Below are 12,542 nucleotides of genomic sequence, written 5' to 3'. Positions count from 1 at the left end.
TCCACCATAAGTTCCCTTGAGGCATAAACTGGGAAGATTTAAGATTAAGGTATTAAATAGCCCTCTAGGTACCTATTCAACTGAAGAATTTTTGAAGTATACTAAAGTTTTCACCTTCATTTGAAGGTATTCTATTTTTGAAGGGAATGTATTTATTTATTTTAAATATTTTTATTATTAATTAATTTATTTATTTATTTTTGTAATACTAGGGATGGAACCCAGGGGAATTGTACCTCTGAGCTACATGCCCAACCCTATTTTTTAGTCCTTTTTTAATTTTGAAACAGGGTCTCACTGAGTTGCGAAGGGCCTAAGTAGCTGAGGCTGTCCATGAACCACAATCTTCTAGTTTAAGCCTCCCAAATGCTGGGATTACAAGCAGGTGCTACCATGCCCGACTTGCTTATTTATTTATTTATTTATTTATTTATTTATTTATTCATTTACTCATTCATTCATTTGTGTGTCCACTTGTGTGTGGTACTGGGGGTTGAATCAAGGGGCATTCTACCTCTGAGCTAAACCACCGGCCTTATTTTATTTTTATACTGTTTTTTGGTGCGTTATAGTCTCTCTCACATCATAATGTAGTTTATAGAGACAGTGACCTACACACATCCAGCACATGGTGGGCTTTCCCCCCAGCTCCTTCCTTTACTACACTGCCTTCCCCTGTAGGACATTGAGTTTGGCATTGGTATTGTCACTTATGCAAATAATGTCCATGGAAGTGTTTCCTTTATTAATTCTCCCATTCCCCCTCTTCTCCTAGACCGCTTTACTGACTCCACTGGAGTTTCTCTTCCATTATCTGAAGTTTTTCTGATATTGCAATTACTATATTCTGTATATTAGAGGAAACATAGGACCCTTCACTTTCTGTGACTGGCTAATTTCAATCAACATAATGCTCATCAGGTACATCCATTCTCCTGAAACTGACATCATTTTGTTTCTTCTTTATTGCCAGTATAATTCAATTGTGTACATATCCCATAATTTTGTAATGTACTTATTTCTTGATAGACATCTAGGTTGGTTCTAAATATTGGGAATTGGGAATTATGCTGCTGTAAACATGAATATAGTTTTAATATGCTTTCACCATTTTGATTGGTCACAAGAAAATTCTAATTCAATCATTTGGCATGAATACCAAATATTAGTGATAGCTTTGTTCAATTATAAGAAATTAATATAACAGTAAACTACATAATTTGTAAGTTGCTATTTAAGTGCAATATAGTGTTACATATAGTAAAACTAAGATACAAAATTGTAGAGCTAGTCCACATCTGTTATTTTGTGACTATGTAATAGTACAGAGTCAAAGAGAATGACTGAATTCTTCAATACTGAATTGAGTTATTGAGAGAATCTAGATTATGTCTGAGTTCTCCATGTTTCTGAGCATGTTCTTTCAGCTGAATAAGCAGGCCCAAGAAGATGTTAATTTGAAAATAAAATTAATCTTTCCTTCAAAACAAGGAAGGAGCAACTTTAAAATGATACTCCAATAAATTTGTGCATCTATCTAAGGGCATTTTTTTATACAAATGATTGTTTTTTCTAAAAAAAACACTTCTACCTGGGCGTAGTGGCACATGCTTATAATCCCAGCATTTTGGAGGCTGAGATAGGAGGATCATGGTTTGTGGACAGCCTCAGCTACTTAGTGAGGCCCTTTGCAACTCAGTGAGACCCTGCTTCAAAATAAAGACTAAAATAGGGCTGAAAGTATAGCTCAGAAGTAGAATTCCCTCTTTCCCCTTCCCATCCCCTCAGTTAGGTCACCTTATTTGCTCCTCTACAGAGGTTAATTGGGTGAGTTGTGCATGTATGTCTCCACCATCTTTTATCCCTTTAAGATGTATGACTACAATGCAACAATAAAAATTTTTTTAAAAAGTAGAATTCCCTTGTTTCAATCCCCAGTACTACAAAAATAAATACATGAATGAATGAATAAATAAATAAATATAAAAGGAAGCTGCCATATCTGTATAATAAAATAACATTAAAATGTTTTATTTTTATGGAAGTTTGAGGAAATTATGAATGTGGCATTACTCATTATTTTTCCTGGTAATACATACCATAAGGAAAAATATTTATTTATTTATTTATTTATTTATTTATTTATTTATTTTTGTGGTACTGGGGTCCTGGAAACCCTTCTACCTCTGGGCTATACTCCCAGACCTATTTTATATTTTATTTGGAAATAGGGTCTCTTAAGCCAGCGCACGCGGCTGGCTTCGAACCTGCGCGATCTTCCTGTCTCTGCCTCCCAAGCGCGGGGATGACAAGGGTGCACCACCACGCCCAGCTGAATGTTTATTTTTTTTTACCAATGCTGACAGAGTGTAAGTAAGCCTGGTTTACAAATTTACATAATATATTATTAATCTAATTTTTACAGAATATCAATCCAACCATTTATAAAGAAAGGAGTCTGAAAATTTAAATAAGATATTTTACTTTAGAAAATATGGTTAGAGCCAGGTTCAGTGGCTCACACATACATAATCCCAAAACTTGGGAGGCTGAGACTGGAGAATCACAGGTTCACAATTAAGCTCAGCTACTTGGTTAGGCCCTCCACAATGTGGCAAGATCCTGTTCAAAATAAAGAATAAAAAACAGGAGTGGGGGTGCAATTCAGAAGTAAAATGTTCCTGTATTCAATCCTTAGTTCCTAAAACAGAAAATATGGATAGATCGTATGGTTATATTTGGTGCTGCTGTTGTTGCTAAGACTAACTAGTCATCTCTGGGAAGAGTTATAGTTAACTTGAAACTCCTAAAATAATTTGAAATAGATAAAATTTTTAATAAGTTTAAACTATATAAAATTTTAATGCAACACAGATAAAATGCTGAATAGAATTTGTCTATCCTTGATCTCTTCCATGGAAGAGAAAAAGCCTTATACCATCAGAGATGAAAACACATCTGCCTACAATTTCCTTCAGCATCTATATTCAGAAAACATTATGCATACTAAAAACACAACTTCCCTTCATTTTATGTCCATTAGACTTGAGGAACAGAACCTCCTAAAACATACTGGGAAGGGGAAATTGCAAAGAAAATGAATGATGATAATAAAACAAGATGCAATAACAAATAATCAGTCAATAATTCTTCACTCTTTCAAACTAAACTAGGATATATTAGTTAGCTATGTGATAAAGAAAGAAATAAAACTCACACATAATCAGCAGTTATCCAATTAAAGTTCCTATCATAGAATACATCCACACTGAATTGCTAAGCAAATATGTTCCACAAAACTATTAGGGTTTTAACAACAGGACAATTCTTTTTTATTTCTCAATAGCACACACCAAAAGTATATTCTTGTAGATACATGCAAAATTAGTCCCATAAACTAGTCCAGCACCCCACATTCAAAAGGAAACTTATGTGTCTCTTTTCATCTATTTTCTGTGACTTTCGTGGCTTCCTTTGTTCCCTTTCTCCATTCTGATAATTTTTCACAGAAATCAAAACATCAACACTAGTGATGGTCCAGAAAGATTCTTAATCAGCTTATGTGCCATAAATGGGAAGCATAATGACTTCACATGCATAGAAGGCATTTGCTGACTCTAGTTGGCAATGCAGCTAGGATTCTACTTTGCTGAAGTCCTGTTGTTCTCTCAATTCATTTTCTAGGAATGAAGTGTTGGTGTATATTTGTTTGCCAAGAATACAAATAGCCTTTATATTCACCTAGATGACGTGGGTCACACATAATTGAAATATATTAATTTTCAAATAACAGTTGTCAGATTAAATGTATGTGTGTGTGTGTGTGTGTGTGCATGTAAATGTGTGGGGATATGAAAGACAGGAAAGAGAAAGTCTCTATGGAAGAATGAAAAAGTACATACTAACATTTAAAGCTCTCTCTAAGATACTTATATTTTTATAACTCAGTGTGTTATAGTTAGATACAGAGAGCTTCATATCTCTTTCCTGGCCTCACAGGGACCAAACCTGAAACCCTGAACAAATAATGGAACTTCCTCTATGTGGTTAGTCTTTTAGATTATAGCAATGAGAATGCTGACTAAAACAGTTTGATATATAGCCCTAAGTATGTATAAGATAAACTTCAGTATGGAAAAAATTAATACACCTTAAAATATTAAAAAATATTTTGGAGGCTTTTTCACACAGCATCATGAGCTATTTTAATGCTTGAATCAATCATGACCAATTGCTTTATTTTGGTCAGCCAACAGAAACATTTGTTAAAACTTTGTTCCCAAAATGTGGGTCCAGACTAGCAGCATGGTCATCAATGTTGGCTTGTTAGAAATGCAATTATAATCTCAATTTTTTATTGGTGCATTGTAATCATACACCTTAATGGAGTACAAGATGGCAGAAGCATATATACACACATCAATTATTTAGCCCTTCCTTAATTCCCACCCCATTCCCTCCCCCTTCCCTTCTTCTCATATTTGGCTTACAAGTTGACTTTGATAAGCTTGTGAATGTACATCACGTACATTAAGGAATTTCCCTCTTCCCCCCTGCCTTCCCCTTTAGTTATGTTGCCTTACTGGCTCATCTATGGGTTTTTCTTCTTTGTCTAGAGTTCATCCTATGTGTTCATCCTGTGACCTATTTTCTCCCTAGCTTCCACATATTATGATGGAGAGCATATATTTTTAACAATATATCTAAGTGGTTTATATACACATGAAACTAAAAAGATCTGTAAGAACATACAGTAGCCCAAGGGAAAATATAATCTAAATATTATAAATATTGTATATATTTAGATATATATGTGTACATGCATTCATTTAGTTCAATAATACTTTGAGATAGATGTTAGTAGTATCACCATTTTGAGGATAGAGAAAGCAGAGCCACAGAGAAACAAAATGTCTTCCTAATTGCCAAAAAAGAAAAACAAAAAAAAAAAAATAAAAAATAAAAACAAATAAGAAAGCAGACCTGAGATTCTAATTCAGGCATTCTGACTTCTATCCATTAGAATGATTTTCTGCATCACTAACTATTTAATCATATATCTTGCAATAGCAATTAGGCTTTCTTTTGTAGATGAGAAAATAAAACAGAAATAGGGGAGAATGAAAAATATATGTATGTATACCTCATGTATCTTAATGTATTTTTTTAGTCTTATGGGTATTAGAATTCTCTAATTTCTGAATAAAGTCTTTCTGGATGTGGACATACAAAAATTCAATTCTTTTACTACCAAGGTCTCTTAAGGTTTTAGTTTGGATTTGCTACATTATTTTTCTTTTGCAAAAGTAGTATTGCTAAAGCACCTCTGAAAATGCAGCTGAAGGTATATGATTAATTTCACCTATGCAATGGTCTTTCATTCTCTGCCCTGAAAGCACTCTGCTTTTCCCCTATACTGAGTAATAATATACAGACAGATTCACTTCAGACTGTTGGGCATTATGGGATCTTTCTAGATGAAAGTTTGTTTTTTTTTTTTAACCTAGCCACAGTTCATATCCTTTGAAACCCTGAGGGGATATTTCAAAGACTTACATGGATATTGAATTGGGCTCAGTGTGTTTAAGAACTTTCCCCATGATATTTGGATTTCAGATATTATATTCTAGAAGTTAAGCTGTTCTGCAAAACTGTAATGGTTAATTCTTTCTAAAGGGAAGACTTAATATTTCAACACGATGACACTTTTAATTGGAATTTAACTATTTGGACAGAATTCCAGTGAATTATGAAACTCTAATTTTCTACTTGAATAAAAACAGATATTTGTGTGACTTTTCCCAATATTTTCTGTTCTCCTATTCAATTCAATTCAGAATCAACATCAAGAAGGAGAGAAAATACTAGAAAACATCAGTAGTACTGCAAATTTTATATTTCTGACTACTAAAAGTTGCTTTTATAAAAAAATATATGTGGAATAAAGCAATTAAAGACAATCAAATAAAAAGCATGATGATTGATCCAACAAATGAGAATGTCTTTGGTAAACTCATATTTCAAAATATCTCTAATGAGTACTACATCTTTTTAACCATAGTCTGAATTAAGCAAGGAATTCATACATTCCTTCTTAATATTTAACTTGTTTTCTAAAAATTAGGTTAATTTGCTTCCTACACTCTTTAAAAGAATTGTTACGGACACTTTGTGCCTCTGTAAATTGACTCCTCCCTCAAGTCAATGCCAAGAGATACTTGTCTATTACAGGGAAAGACACTTTTAAAAGAGATAGGCATGATACAGTTAAATAAAACTATCAATTAGGAAAGAATTATGCAGTTCAATTTTAGATCAAGTTACATGCATAAATCTAAGAAAATCACAGTCTAATCCAATGCCTGAAAAACTACATCATTAAAACAAAAATTATAGTCAGTCAGTGAGCCTTGCAATGTACTGCTGATGAGCCAAAGAGTAGGAGTAGAATATTATAAAGACAATTAATCTCTCCAATTTTCATAGGCTTATTTTACTTTGTAAAAGTAATGATATTTTCATAACTATCAAAATTATTTCAAAATATTTCTGTTTCAGCCTGACTTTCTCAATAAAGAGCATCAGCTTCTATGTTACTGTAAATTAGTATAAATAAAAGCTAACAGACTTTCTGTGTAAGAAAAACTTCATATAATTTAATGGTTTAAGTAGCATATAGTTCTCTTTTATCTCTGATAGTTACCCTGCTTTCATCTCCAGTTATAATCATTGTCCATAAAAGACTATTATGATAATGTTTATTTCAAACATTTTGATGTTATGGCACACTAGTAAGTCAGTCAGTTTGTCTATTTAAAAAAACAATTCCTAGTTAACTGTATCTTCATGATTCTGCTATAAAATGGAAGTAGCATAGAATGAATGGCGAAGGATTTTCAGAATATAGGAACAGTTGAATTTATAACAGAATGGATACGCAATATATTTAGATATCCATTCTGAATCACTCCTTCTTGAGATATTCTGACATGCTTTCCAACATGTTCAAAAGATATTTGCTTTCTAAATTTCATTTTTAATTCAAAATTGCTCTGTAAATAGTATATACAAGTATACACATTTATCTAAAACTGTGAGAAACCAATAATGAAGACAAACTAATTTGCTATTTTTTTTTTGTGGCACTGGGGTTCCTGGAAGCCCTTCCACCTCCGGGCTACACTCCCAGACCTATTTTTTATATTTTTGAAACAGGGTCTCTTAAGCCAGCGTGGCTGGCTTAGAACCTGCGCGATCCTCCTGTCTCCGCCTCCCAAGCGCGGGGATTACAAGCGTGTGCCACCACGGCCCGGCAAGACAAGCTAATTTTATTGACTGAAATAGTGAGCGATGAGTATATGTTTGTACACACGAGTTTTTTTTACCCCAATATGATGTTTGAATATAATGCACCAATAAAAAATTTTAAAAGAAAAAAAAAACAAATTTGAACAAAAAAAATAGTGATTATTATTCAACATGGCTGTTTTTTTTTTCTCTAAAATGTTCACTAGTTAGCTCCCATTATGACTTTAGAAGTCAAGTGCAAAGTGAAAATATCAATGTCATTCTCAGTATGAATTATGGGGAAGGAGAGGCGTGGTCACCAAGTGCTGTGTGCATGTATGCTACTATCTAAACTACATTATGGTACGAGACTGTAACGCACAAATAAAAGTACTACAAAAGAAGTTAGCAGTTCACATTGCTCAGATTTTCATTTAGTTGTATAAGATGCTAAATAGGAATATTTGTTTTAATACATGGCCTCATCACAAAAATGTCTTCCATATGGATATATTATAACATTCCCCTTGGGCGATAATAACTCTTTAAATTTTATTCTAGTCTACTCTCAATTGAGTTGCTTCATTTAAATTGCAAAAGGTAGCTACTTACAAACATTAGTAAGCCTTCTATTTTGGAACATGATAAACATTAAATCTTGTTTTAGGATGTTCAGCTGTTGCTTAAAAGAGCTAAATCTCAATTCTTTCATTTGTATTATGAAGTAGCTGGAATATATGTTATCCAAGGTCTCTTATAGATGTAAAATTCAAAAGTAATATAAAAGTCTACAGCTACACATGTATAGTTTAGGTATCAATAGTTATAAGATTATGAAGCTGGAAGAAGTATAGAGATCAATAAAATCCCTTATTTTTGTGTTTAGTACCGGGAATTGAACCAAGTCATATTCTACCTTTGAGTTACTCTCCTTAGCCTCTTTTATTTTGAAACATTGTCTTACTAAGTTACTGGACTCTGGCCTTGAACCTGTGATCCTCCTATATCAGTCTCCTAAATACTGAGATTATTGGAGGTCCTCACCTCCCCAAATTAATCCCTTCATTTTATAGCTGAAGAAAAGAATGCACAGTGATTTTAAGAAATCTATCCAAGGATTCAATGTTAGCCAGTTGTTGTATGTGGATTCAAATCCTGTAATGCATAAGGTGATGGTCTAAAAGAAATTATCTGTTATGCTCTGTGATGAAAAAATTTGATGAATAGTGATCACAAAATCAAGTACTACAATAAAACATTATTATTCAACATCTAATTTTAAAGTATTTAATTGCAAAATATATTTAAAACCAATATCTTTTATGATGTACACAAATTACAAGAGAAGAAATTTCTTAGATGATATTTACTTCTGGTGGCTAATTTTATAATGACTATTTTTACATAATTTATAATTTTCTTAAATATCAGATTGATAAAAAATGAAATATCAGATGAAGAGCGCATAAGTAGTGGAACTGGAACAATTACTAAGATTATTGATTAAAATAGGGGGAAACTGGCTTAGCAAACCCTGTCACTTCTAGTATCTACTGGGAATCTTCAGCATTCAATGAAGATGTAAATTAACAAATTACAGAAATCGTGGTAAGAAAGATTGTCCATAGTTATTATTTAATGAATTTTTTTATATATTCACTAGTTGTTGAGTGTCCTGTTGATGCAAGCAATTGTGAGAGTTGCAAGTTATTGTAGAACTGAATATAGTGTCACAGACATGAAAATATATTGCTGACATGCTCCTCATTCATTAAAATTTCTGAATTGTATCAAAGTGGATTGGCTAACAGTACTAAATATTCTAAGTCATCCAAGGATTGCATCTGGCATAACTGATTACAAGAATTTTCAAAGAGCTCTAGAAAGGAACAAACAGCAAAATAGTCTTGTCTTATCATCAAAGAAAAGTAAGGAGGGAGCATAAGATAAAAGACACAGAAGAAAGACAGAAGAAGGTCATAAAATAAACTGCTTCATGGCTCATAAATAATGGAAACATAAATGTCAAATGAACTTTATTATATGGTATAGGTAGCCTAATAAAAATTTAGGGCAAAGGAAGTGTTATTGTGAAGAGAAGGCCACCTATTTTCTGACACTGCAAGTGGTTATCCAAGCTCTCTGACATTCCATACCTTATGGCATTGGTTTTCAATTGGCAGCTTGTGCCAAGCTCCTAGTGCTTGTCGTTTTCAAACAGAAGACAAGATAAGAAATTGCTTTACTTAAAGAGTCCTGCTTTTGAGTGATAAACCTCCATCTAATCCATATTAGATTTAAGATATGAGAGATAACACTCATCTCAGAGGCTGTCACCCAAAAGAACGCTGCACATGTCTTCAAGTTTCCAGCTTTAAAGATCTACTTCTCCCTTTGATCCATGACCTCTGTGACATTTTTTATATTCATTGCCTGCACGAAGCCTAGACACTGAATTACAAGGCATTTTGTAAGTGTTCTGCATTGTTATTGCATTTCCTATGTAGAGAAGCTAGATATGATAAAAAGGTGCAAGTTTTGTTTTACCCATTTTCTTATTATGTTATATTTTTAAAATTTAATAAGCTTCAATAGAGAAAGACTGACTTTTCAAAAGCCTGCCACTTTAAATGGCAAATTGAATACACATCACAAAGTGTTTACATCTGCCTAAGAACATTTATTATATAAACCTAACACTATCACATGTGCCTTATTTTCTCAAGTAATGTTATCCCGCTGAACTCTTGAATAAACCCATTCTTTCTAACCTATTTATATGCAGATACTTTCTAACAGTATTCTTTATATAACACATTAGGGTCAAAGATAAGCTGGTAGTCATAAACAGGATTAATGACTGCAATGACTTTCCTTTGAAATGGAAAAAAGTGACATTGACATTATTATTTCAAAAATATTACTATATGTGAAGAATTTTCTTATTTCAATAGAAATATAAAGTTGTATAATGTTTTGTGTTGGCATGGCAATGAAATATAGCAGACATTTGTCCTATACTTCTATCAGAGAGGAGGATTAAGTTCAGCCCTTTTCTCCAAATAACTGATATCATTGATAATGATAATATTGCTCCTTAGAAATACTGATGGATTGACTTTTTAAAACACATGACTTGAGGTTTTCAAAGTTGATTTAAATTATTTTGCATTTTCCTCTATTATCTGACATTATTTACAGTCTGAGAATGAATACAATTTGGATCTGGAATATCCCTCAAACATATTTAAGCAAATATAGTAGTAGCTTTTAAGAAAAAAGAGTCATTTGTGTGGAAAAATAAGTGGCCTTTAGATGGGTAGACAAATTTATCTTTATCCTTTATTCCTTAATCCAATATATTCAAGTCTTGATTTCCAATGAAGAAATATCCATTCTAAACTAGCATAATTAGTGGATTTTTGTACTGATAGATGAATAGACTGTGGGAGATGGTGGAAACTGTAGAGAGGTGGGGCCTAGATGGAGGAAGTATATCACTTGAGACATGCTCTCCAAGACTAGATCATGTTCCTTCTACCTTTCTCTTTCTTCTATTTCATGGCGTCCATGAGCTGACCGGCTTGCCTTTGTTTTGCCCTTCTGCCACGCTGTTCTGCCTCATCTCAGGTCCAGTGGAAACCAAACTACCAAACTAATTCATGTGTATCTATGTTCATAGCTGCACAATTCACTGTTGCCAAACTATGGAACCAGCCAAGATGTCCATCAACAGATGAACGGATTACAAAACCATGGGATATGTACACAATGGAATTTTACTCAGCCATAAAGAAGAACACAATGACATCATTTATAGGTGCAAAGCAATAGAGCCTGCCAACCATCGACTGAAACCTCTGGAAACTGAACCAAAACAAACCCGTCTGCCTCTCAGTTGTTTTTCTCAGATATTTGTCACACTGACTAAAAGCTGACACACACTTTTAAAGAATGATCTGTCACATATGGAAGCACCTCAATTTATGATGGGATTATAGCTCAATAAACAAACCTTAAATTGAAAATGTCCTAACTCAAAATGACATCTAAAAACCACGGCTCATTCCTTGTCAATAGATGAGCAAATAAGGTGACCTAACTGAAAAGGATGAGAGGGGGTAAAGGGAAATTCCCATAAGTACATGATGTACATTCACAGCATATTAAAGTCAATCAGTAAGCCAAATATGAGACGGAGAGAGGGGGAGGGATCGGGGTAAGAATTGAGTGAGGGCTAATTGGGTGATGTGTGCATGTATACCTCTGCCATCTTGTACTCCATTAAGATGTACAACTACAAAGAACTAATAAAAATAATTAAAAAAACACGACTTATCAATACAGTACACTGTAGAGTATGGATTGTATCCTTGTGAGGGCAAGGCTGCTTGAGATCTACTGCTCACTGCCACTACCCAGCAGCATGAGTATATTGAATGACATATTCCCAGCCTGGATAAAAATAAAAGTTAAATATTCAGAGTATGTTTTTTCTGAACACGTTACTTTTTTTTTTTTTTTTTTTTGTGGTGGTACTAGGGGTGGAACCCAGAGGCTTTCTACCTCCGAGCTATACTCCCAGACCTATTTTATATTTTATTTGGAAACAGGGTCTCACTAAGTAGCCGAGGCTGGCTTCGAATATGTGTCATCCTCCTGTCTCGGCCTCCCAAGCACAGGGATTACAAGTGTGCACCACCATGCCTGGCCACGTTACTTTTATACCAACCATTGTACAGTTGAAAATAATAAGTCCAGGTATCTTAGGTCAGAACCATCTGTAAATAGCAACAAAAGACAGAATTGACCTGGCTGGATAATTAAACTTTAAAAGGAACATAGATTATCTTTCTTACACTGAATATATTTTCTATTGGTTTCATGTGGCAATAATAACGGAATGATGGTACTTACTTTTAGTGTTATTTATTGCAATTCATGAACTAGTGTGTGGTTTTCCTCAAAAAAATAACTTTCAAAGATATATTCAGTGGCTTACGAAGGGGCTTTTTGTGTATATGGTAAAAAGAAGTCACTTCATCAGCAAATATATAAAGAACACTTGCTAAACTGTGCATTAAGTGGATTTCAGAATTCTACTCTGAGTGTTACTGTCCCCATAATTATTTAACAATATTACTCTCTTTTCTAATTATTCAAACTGTATTTTATCCTTAAATTTTTATGTCCCTCTGTATCACTGCTTCCTCTTCAGTGTGAGTATATAAAACATTGCCTGGAAAAATATTGGA

General features: G+C 33.5%; 1 protein-coding gene across 7 annotated transcripts in view; it reads right to left on the bottom strand.

The window, feature by feature from the left end:
- The window catches only part of PCDH11X (protocadherin 11 X-linked), a gene marked incomplete at both ends in the record, with an annotated part of 600,787 nt that overhangs the window by 180,141 nt on the left and 408,104 nt on the right, over nt 1-12,542 (bottom strand). The window lies entirely within an intron of this gene.

The sequence above is a fragment of the Muscardinus avellanarius genome, assembly GCF_963383645.1.
Source record: "Muscardinus avellanarius genome assembly, chromosome: X".
In the NCBI taxonomy this organism is placed as follows: Eukaryota; Metazoa; Chordata; class Mammalia; order Rodentia; family Gliridae; genus Muscardinus; species Muscardinus avellanarius.
The sequence above is the reverse complement of the archived record's forward strand: the minus strand, read 5'-3'. Positions and strand labels throughout refer to the sequence as shown.